Consider the following 9,672-nt stretch of genomic DNA (forward strand, 5'->3'; position numbering starts at 1 on the left):
TAGGTAGGGTGGTTGATAAAGAAGATCAGGCTGGGGGATGAAATCCAGCTTTTTAATTACTCTGAAAACATCTGTAGGCACTAGATAAAACCAAGGAAAGCCTCAATCTATCAAGTTAGTATTTAAATAGGAAATTGGATAGTTTTTGTGACTGAATAGGTGAGATAGTAAGAGAGCCAAGTGAGACTTCTTCATACAGAATCTAGTCATCTGGGCATCCTTCGCTATATTTCTATGCTTATGATTTCCTATGTCATGTATATTTCTGGGGTAGTTTTGTATGTTGGTCTTACTGTGAGATCATGGAGCTAAGAGAAAAAGGAGTTGCCCTCTTTCTTTCCTAATGCACAAATAACTAGTAAAGGAAAAAATTTGGAAGGAGGTGAGATTTTTCTCTGTAACCCTCCTACTTCACTTTCCATACCATGGTACCACCTCTCCTACTCTCTCCATTGTCTACACACTTCTCTCGTCAACCCATTCAGCACTGACTTTGGGAGTGAGGACATAATAGCCTCCATATTCCAACATTATGTACCTCCCTTTGTCCTCTTCATTTCTCCCCATGAAAGACTCCTGTTTGCTCTTTCCAGATTCTTAGCAGTTCTTAGCTAGATGCCTGGGGTGGGGGGAAGGGGAAGGAGAAGCAATGTAATTATAAATACATTCATTAAGATATATTGGAGAGGGACAGCTAGGTAGCGTGGGGGCTAGAGCACCAGCCCTGGAGTCAGGAGGACCTGAGTTCAAATCTGGCCTCAGACACATAATACTAGCTGTGTGACCCTGGGCAAGTCACTTTAACACCCCATTGCCTACCGGGGGAGGGCGGGAGAGATATATTGGCGCTTGAATCTGCCCAGAGTTGTTGTCATTTTTATTGTTTATTTGTTTAAACATATACAGTCACTAATTTATTAGTGTAATCTATGATTTAACTTGGATATTTGATATAGACATGGAATTTCATTGTTGTAGGGAATTCAGAGTGGAAACCCCCCCCCACCCACATAGATGAGCAATTCTTCTTTTTGAGGTACTCAGAGGTTAAGTGACTTACTTGTCTATGGTTATACAGCTAGTATGAGTCACTGATGAGACTTGAACCCATGGAACCACCTTGTCTTCCTAACTCAAAAGCCAGCTCACTGTCTACTCTATAATTAGGTGACACAGTGGATAGAGTTCCGAAGGCTAGTCAGTCAGTCAATCAACATTTATTAAGGTAATAGTAGGTCTGAAAAAAACACAATCCTTGCTCTCAAGGAGCTTTCAATGTAATGAGGGAAGACAATGCATAAAAGAAAGCTGAAGAGGGTGGGGAGAGAGGAAAGTGACCCTGTGAAGGGGGCATGATGGAGAAGTCCAAAGAAGTGTAGCCTGGTAGGAAACAAAGAGGTAGATACTCTCCTTAAATGGAAGTATTAGAAGAGCTCTCCTTTCCACCCTCCAATCAAAAAGGTAGCAGGGCCATAGGGTATCAATGAGATATGAGTACCAAGGTTGATATGATCTTTCAGGATGCTAATGTTCCTTATAGTATGATGGAGAAGTCCAGAGAAGTGCATCCAGGTGGGGAATAAAGGTCAGGAAGACCTCTGTTCAAATCTTGGTTTAAATAATTATTAGCTTTGCATGTTAACTCATTTTTCAATTGTGTCCAACTCTTCGTGTCCCCATTTGGGCTTTTCTTGGCAATGATACTAGAGTGGTTTGCCTCAGTTTCCTCATCTGTAAAGTGACCAGGAGGAGGAAATGGCAAACAGGGTTAAATGACTTGCCCAGGGTCATACAGCCAGTAAGTGTCTAAGGTCAGATTTGAACTCTGTAAAAGGAGTCTTCCTGACTCTAGGCCCAGCGTTCTGTCCACTGCACTAGCTAGCCATAAGCATGACCAAAAAAAGTCCCTAACCAGCCTTTAGTCTCAGTTTCCTCATTTGTTTTTTTTTACTTTTGTTTATTTTTTATTTTTAGGCAATTGGGGTTAAGTGACTTGCCCAGGGTCACACAGCTAGTAAGTGTCAAGTGTTTGGTCTGAGGCTAGATTTGAACTCAGGTCCTCTTGACTTCAGGGCTGGTGCTCTATCCACTGCAACCACCTAGCTGCCCCTAGTTTCCTCATTTGTTAAGTAGGGTTAATGACAGCATCTATTTTGCAGGGTTGTTGTGAAGATCAAATGAGGTTATACATGTAAAGAGCTTTGCAAAACTTAAAATGCTATGTAAAAGTTATTATTATGAATATATATTATATATATAATATAAACAAGTACAAACTGAAATTAAAATCTGAAAGCTATAGTCATATAGTAACCTTCAAACATACATTTATAATCCTTCCGATTTAAAATACAAATAACTAAAATATCCACAAATTCATAACCATAAAATAGTTAAATTTGTCCCCTAAACTGCTAAGGAGGTAAATATATAAGTGACTAGTTTTAATGAATATGCAGGTAGTTGGTTTGGAAATGGAGAAATCATACCTGATCAAATTAGACTGCTGATAGAAACATTATATCTCTTTATTGAAAAGTTGAAATACATTTTTCATAAACTATTTTGTAAAGGAGCAAACATCAAGACTGTGGTACAAAACTTGTTTGCTAATTTTGAATGTGTCTACATTATACTTTTTGTGTTTAGGGGATCAAGTTAATCAGATCAAATCTTCATTTACATAACCTTACAAAATCTCAAAGTTTTCTTAAAGATCATTTACTCTTGTCAGGAGAGTCAACTGTCTTCAGGAAGTCTACTGCCATGAAGGATTAATAGTGCAGTCTTGCATTTTAAACTCTTCTAAAACATGGAAATTTCAAATATAATTTCTATTACACAGTAATAGGTATTATGAAGGTAGACTTCTCCCAGAAAGATTAGAATTTACCCTTCTCTTGGTTCTCCAAGGACAAAATTTCTCTCCACTCAAAAAAATTCCATGCTACAAATTTATTTCTACATTCTTCATTTAGTAACTGCCTTGACTATATAAGGATATTGCACTATGTGAAATATGAGTCATAGAAAGATAGGATTTTTAAAAAATTTCTGGTAATGGAAGAAAATTGTTTCTATGTAACTATCATTACCCTGTAACAAGTATGCAGAGCATGCAGATCACAACATTTTATCAGTTAGCTATGAAAAGATGAATCTAAAGTTATGGCTTTCAAAGGCATGAAAGAACAAAATGACTTTGACTTTTTTCTTTTTTTATTTATAATTAAAGATTACTCTCAGTTACTAGAACATTTATTTTGTGTGCTGCTTCAAAGACAGCTGACTAGAATGAATTGCCTCACTATAGATAACTCATCTGGTCTGTGCACTAATGGGAACCTGTTTTACATTTCTGCAGCAATTTACAACTCCCCTACAGGACCAGGCAAGGTTAGAAGCTAGTAGAAATGTGACTTCAGGACAGGGCTAAAGACACAGTAGGTAGTGAGTTAATTAATTTTTTAAAACTCTGCAAAGTTGAAAATTAAATCTCATTATTTTTTCCTTAAAAGGAATGACTTGTATACAGAATGGGTTAATTGCTTTATAGACAAAAATCTAGAAACCATTTTATCACCACCTTAATCTTCCAGTTTGTTTATTTTTGCTTTTCTCAGACTTGTCAGCTGTTTTTTCTTAATTGCAGTTTTCCTTCAGCCCAACATGTCACAGTAACCTTTAAGTATTTTTCCTTTAGTAGCTGCCTCCCTTTCAGAAAGTTACTTGTCTTTGCAGCCATGTTATTCCATATTTCTCCTAGTTCCTTTGTCCTATCTCGATCAAAAGACCAGAATGCTTTCCTTAGAAATCTGGGGGATGGTCAGAACAGAACAAGAACAAAGCCAAAGAAGACCTTTGAGACACTTTTGGTTTCTTACAGTTACTTTGTTTCTCTGATGGGTTGAATCTAGTGGTTCAGCGTTTATCTGTGGAAAGACATTTCACACCACTTGAGGATGACATCTTCATTTATCAGTGTAGTGTTTCTGGACTAAACTTTTCAGAAGGCTATGAATGAGCCTGCAACATGACAATGTCATGAGGAACAGATTCTGATGAGGTGAGAGTCCCAGAGAGAAAATAAAGTGTTCTTGGGGGTGGAGAAAGCATGGGTGGCAAAGAAGCCGAGTGACCAGAGAAGAGGAGCATCATCAGTACGTGTGTGTGCCCACTTGATTTCTCTCCACATGGTCACTGAGTCCTGTGGCCATGGTCCCACAGCCACCTTCAGAATCTGGAGAGGATGTGCGAGTTCAGTACCACTATACCCCGTTCACTCATGACTGTTGCCATGTCACCCTCATTTTCATTACTGCTCCTGTTGTCTATTCACCCTGATTCTTTACCACTCATTTTGCCACCACCATAAAAAGACTTCTTTAGCATTTCCTAGATGTTCTCTGTTAGGAGATTCCTCATCCGATCAAAGTACACCCTGGATGATATCACCATACTACTACCATACTTAGCCTTCTGGAAAATATAGACCAGAGAATTTTCCCAAATGGGCAAGTGTCTCTAGGCTTAAAGCATTGTGGGAAATGAAGTTCCTCCTTGGACATGCCCTCTACATGGTTTTCATTTTCCTTCATAACAAACATTGTCAACTTCTCATATACTCAAATTTTCCTTTCTATTTAGCAGATAGAAGTTCATGGAAGTATTAGGGAATTTCTTGTACTCCTCTTGGTATTTTTATACACAAAAAAGATGGCAAAATGTAGCATCCCCTGTTCATTCTCCCAACTCATGCTGGATTAGCAGGTTCTGTTCCCACAGAGCAATGGCTGACTATTCCCTCCCTCAGGGTTCCAGGGTTTCTAATACTGTCATTCATGAGCCTGTATCTGGTATTCTCTCAGTATTGATTAACCAGTTGACATCAATAGCTTTTACAGAAGGGTATTTCCTGAGAAGACATAACTTTAAGGACAGAAGTCATAAGACAATATCCCAAAGTGAGGATGCACTCTCACCAACCATGTGTACACACACAAGATCTCTGGGAATAATGAGTTCAAATTTAAAGTTCAAAAGTAGGGGCTGGGGCAGCTAGGTGGTACAGTAGATAGACCACTGGCCCTGGAGTCAGGAGGACCTCAGTTCAAATTTGGCCTCAGACACATAATACTTACTAGCTGTGTGACTTGGGGCAAGTCACTTAACCCAATTGCCTCACCAAAAAAAAAAAAGTAGGGACAGCTGGGTGGCACAGTGGATAGAGCTCTGGCCTTAGAATCAAGAGGACATGAGTTCAAATGTGACCTCAGACACTTGACACTTAGTAGCTGTGTGACCCTGAGCAAGTAACTTAACCCCCAGTTGCCTAAGCAAGCAAACAAACAAAAAAGTAGTCAGAGAATACATGGGACTGAGGGATTCCTCATGACTCCTGACTTCTCCCTTTAAGGAGACCCCAGTCGGATTGTTGTGTCAGAAATGGTTAATTCATTCCCTTTCTCAGCTGCTTGGGCTTTTTGCTGTGCATGGTAGATTAGCTGATGGCCCAGAAAAAGCAATTTGTTCAGCTCCTGCACTGGCTTCTCGCTGTACTTGGCTGCTGCTGTTATCGGCTTTGGTTGCTGGTGGGAACCTTTTGATAGATTTCCCAGTCTCAGAAGTTGCCTGTGCACTCCCCTCTCAGAATGCATGTTCACCTAAGAACGGGAGAGAATAAACACCAGAAGAATGGAGGTACTATGCATTCATAGACACATGGTGACAGAGTGAGAGATAGGACAGCCAACGTCCTTCCCCTCCTTGGCAGTTCACAGCAGTTCTTGCCTCACTCACTACCACAAAAGAAAAACACAAAAGGGGCCAAGGGAGAAGTATATTTTGTATGTGAACTCAGCACCAGCCCTGAATCTCCCAATCTAACCTCAGACACTTACGGATGTCTGCTGATGCTTCAAGGACTGGGTCTTCAGTGGCCAGTAGCCCCACTACATAAGTGTTTTACCTATTAGGCAGAAAATCTGCTTACAAATTATAACTATGTAATTAGTATCTGTGTATAAATTATACCTACCTTAGGCAATTCACTGAATGTCATAGGGTTTCAGGTTCTCCTTATATAAAATGAAAGTATAGGACTAGGTGGCTGCTAAGGTGCTTTCCAGATCTAAATCTATGGTCCTAGGGCCACTTTAATCCATTTTATAATTATTTTATCATTAGAGCTTTACAGGGTCAATTAATACACATATGGTTCTTATTTACCTTGGCACTGTTTTTTATGAAACTATCTCTGTAAAATAACAGCTATGGGAGTGGGAGGCAGATGTAGCATCCTCAAGCTGTCAATTCTGTAATTTTACACTCTCAGTATTTTCATTTTTAAATGAATACCTTTTCATCTTATCTGGGAATCTCACTCTAAGAACAGCTCCCATATGCTCCTATAATGGTCTTCCTCTATGTTTTTTTGGTGGGGTGTGTGTGTGTGGGGGCAATTGGGGTTAAGTGACTTGCCCAGGGTCACACAGCTAAGTAAGTGTTTTGTGTCTGATTCTGGATTTGAACTCAGGTCCTCCTGACTCCAGGGCAGGTGTTCCTCTTTGCTTTTTCTTCCCTTCCTTCACTATGGACCCACAGAATCTCTAAATGCTCCCTATTTTTCAATGACTTTGGTATCCAGAGTTCTTCCGTATAGAGATTGGTTATCTGAGAAGTGGACAAGGGTGCGTTATTTCTAAGTTAGGGACTTGTGACTCACTAGTTTCTCTGATCTTCATTCCAATAATGCAATACTTCAGGACATAAGTAACATCATTAAATAGATGCTGCCCTTCCCCCACAATCATGTGGATCTACTAGATCATAACCCATTCATTTCTTTTCATTTTCCACAGTCTTTGTCCACCTCCTCTCATTAACCTTGAATGGAGGAATTACTCAATGCACTGGTGATTTTCCTCTATGACTTTTCAACATTTCATATGAACCTATGTAGAATTCAAGCTGAGTAGCTTTTATCTCTTTCTCCTTCTACATAAGTGATCCATATCCTTTTCTGATCACATATTTCTTCAGTGAGCTCTTTTATGCTTCTTCTTATTCAAAAGTCATCATCTGTTGGCATTAAAGATGGGTTTTTGTGTCAGAGAGACCCTTGAGATTACTGAGAGTGCTATACAGTTTCCCAAAGTTCAGGCCACACTTCCTCCTCTTCAATTCTGGACCCACCTATTTAAGACATAGGTGTTGCTGCATTAACCCAACAATCTTCCCACATGACTGCAGATCATAATCTGGCATTTTTTCATCTAATTGGTTTTTCCTGTGAGGCTTTTTAAGTGAATCTCTTCTGAATGGTGACAGATTTCACTAAGGAAACTTCCCATATACTATTTTCCTATGTACTATATAGTTATAGTATTTCAGGGTTTGATGAAATAAGTATAATGTCATCTGTAGAAATGCCTATCTGGAGAACCTCACCACCTACCTGGAAATGTGTTTTCATTGAATTGCATAGAAGATATCTTCCATGATCCTGGAAAACCTCTCTAATGAGCATACCTTTTCCCTTTTCTATTCCTAGACTGATATGGTCAATCTGTGGTTGCATCTATGAAGGAATTTTTGTGATCTTAATAAATCCTTAGGAGGCCCCTACTAGGGCAAGAAGCTTTCCTGGTACATTTTGTTCTGCCAAGTCAAATGCCCCAAACAATGTGGGATTTCTTATTCTTTCCATCATTTGAGTGACTATGAAGATGGGATCTGCTTTATGGGAAATCATATGCAAAAAGTTTTCTTTTCCCTTCATATTGTGTGCATGCATATTCTTTTGTTAATGGTTTAATTGATAGCCTTTATTTTTATAGATCTCACCCCTTCACATGTGTGTGTGTGTGTGTGTGTGTGTGTGTATTTTAAGGCAGTTTGGGTTAAGTGACTTGCCTAGGGTCACACAGCTAGTGAGTGTCAAGTGTTTGGTCTGAGGTCACATTTGAACTCAGGTCCTCCTGACTTCAGGGCCAATGCTTGATACACTGCACCACCTAGCTGTCCCCCCTTTACCTATTTTCATAAAGGATGCCCATGATGTGTGCCTAGACCATTTCATTAAAATCTTATATTCATGAGAAAGTAGTCATAGGGAATGGCAGCTGCTTTTTTTTTTCAATTACATCATTTATGAGCATTTCTTTCCTTTAGAATCTTCCACTCTTTGATATATCTTGAAAATCAATCCCCAAGTGCCTTTTAAATCATTGTCACCACCTGCACAGATTTTTTTCTGTGTGTGTGTGGTCAGGTATAGCAGCTCTTTCTGATTTGCATTTATCATCTTCCTCATATACATCGTGTCTCTTTATCATTTAAATTAAATGCCAAAAGAATAAGTATAGTCATCATGCCCCTCTTCCTTCTAAAGAACAAAACTGCTACTAAGGCTAGTCAAAATGTTATAGACATCTCTGTTTTTTGTGAAGAAATAGTTTGAGCAGATGTTGACATAGTTGAAATTCCCCATTATAATGACAGCATGCCTCTATGTTCTGCTTATGGGATCTACTGCCACACAGATCTTGTGTGATCTGCTTCCAGAATTAATCAACCACTGTCTCCTCCCAGCTGGGCAGTCTAGTATACTCCCACCACAATATTGCTTCTGTTTCTCCTTCCATTAATCTTCAACCAAATGCTTTCCATTATGCTTTCTCCATCTGGTTTACAGATTTCCCTGCAGTAATATGTTCTATTGATATATATACTTCTTTTTTGAATCAAGCATACCCTTTGAACCAAACACCAAATAACTGCAATGGCCAATTTTGGTCCCAGAGAACAAATTATGAAATATGCCTCTCTCCTCTTAGCAGGGGTGGGGTGGGGGGACACGAAGAGAATGTGGCATACATTGTCAAACATGGTCAATAGGCTGATTGTTTTTGCTTAACTTTTTCTTTGTGATAAAGTGACAAAGAACTCTTCCCAACTTTTAATTCCTGGGAAAGTAGACCTATAGACAGAAATGACAGTGATATAAAAATAAAGGACTTCAAAAAGACTTATTTTTAAAAGAAATGGAAAAAAGGAATGTTTAACTTTTCATTGCTATAATTTCTGTCAGTCTTATCCTTCCTTCTGTTAAGTTCTCCAGTTTGGACTGTTTCTCAATCATACCGTCTATATAGTATAGACATCTGAGGCTATTACTATATTACTTCCTCTTTTCCCAGATACGGATAAATTACTGGACCTATTAACTGATTTTATTTTTCTTATGTCATACCTGCTACTCTCTGTGGTATCTGGACTAGCAAATATAGATGTGCAATTTTCTCCCTCCCTCTCCGTTTTCAGTTAAGCCTCTCTTGGTCATATACACAATTCTCTCTCCACAGGCAAACATCTTCTTTCTAGCCTTGTTAAGTATACTCAGTCCATGCCTGTCAAAGAGTCCATCATTTTTTAAAATAGTAAGCCTAAACCCAAAAATGCAAATCTCATCTTCTTTTCCTATTAATGCCTTTTTTTTTGAGGCAATTGGAGTTAAGTGACTTGCACAGGGTCACACAGCTAGTAACTAGCTGAGGCCATATTTGAACTCAGGTTCTCTAGACTTCAGGGCTGGCACTGCCTAGCTACCCTCTGTAATGCCTTTCTTATATGAAGTCCCTATCTTAAATTAGCAACAGTGATTAAAATAAC

Source organism: Phascolarctos cinereus, unplaced genomic scaffold, assembly GCF_003287225.1.
Source record: "Phascolarctos cinereus isolate Bilbo 61053 unplaced genomic scaffold, phaCin_HiC Scaffold_4;HRSCAF=312, whole genome shotgun sequence".
In the NCBI taxonomy this organism is placed as follows: domain Eukaryota; kingdom Metazoa; phylum Chordata; class Mammalia; order Diprotodontia; family Phascolarctidae; genus Phascolarctos; species Phascolarctos cinereus.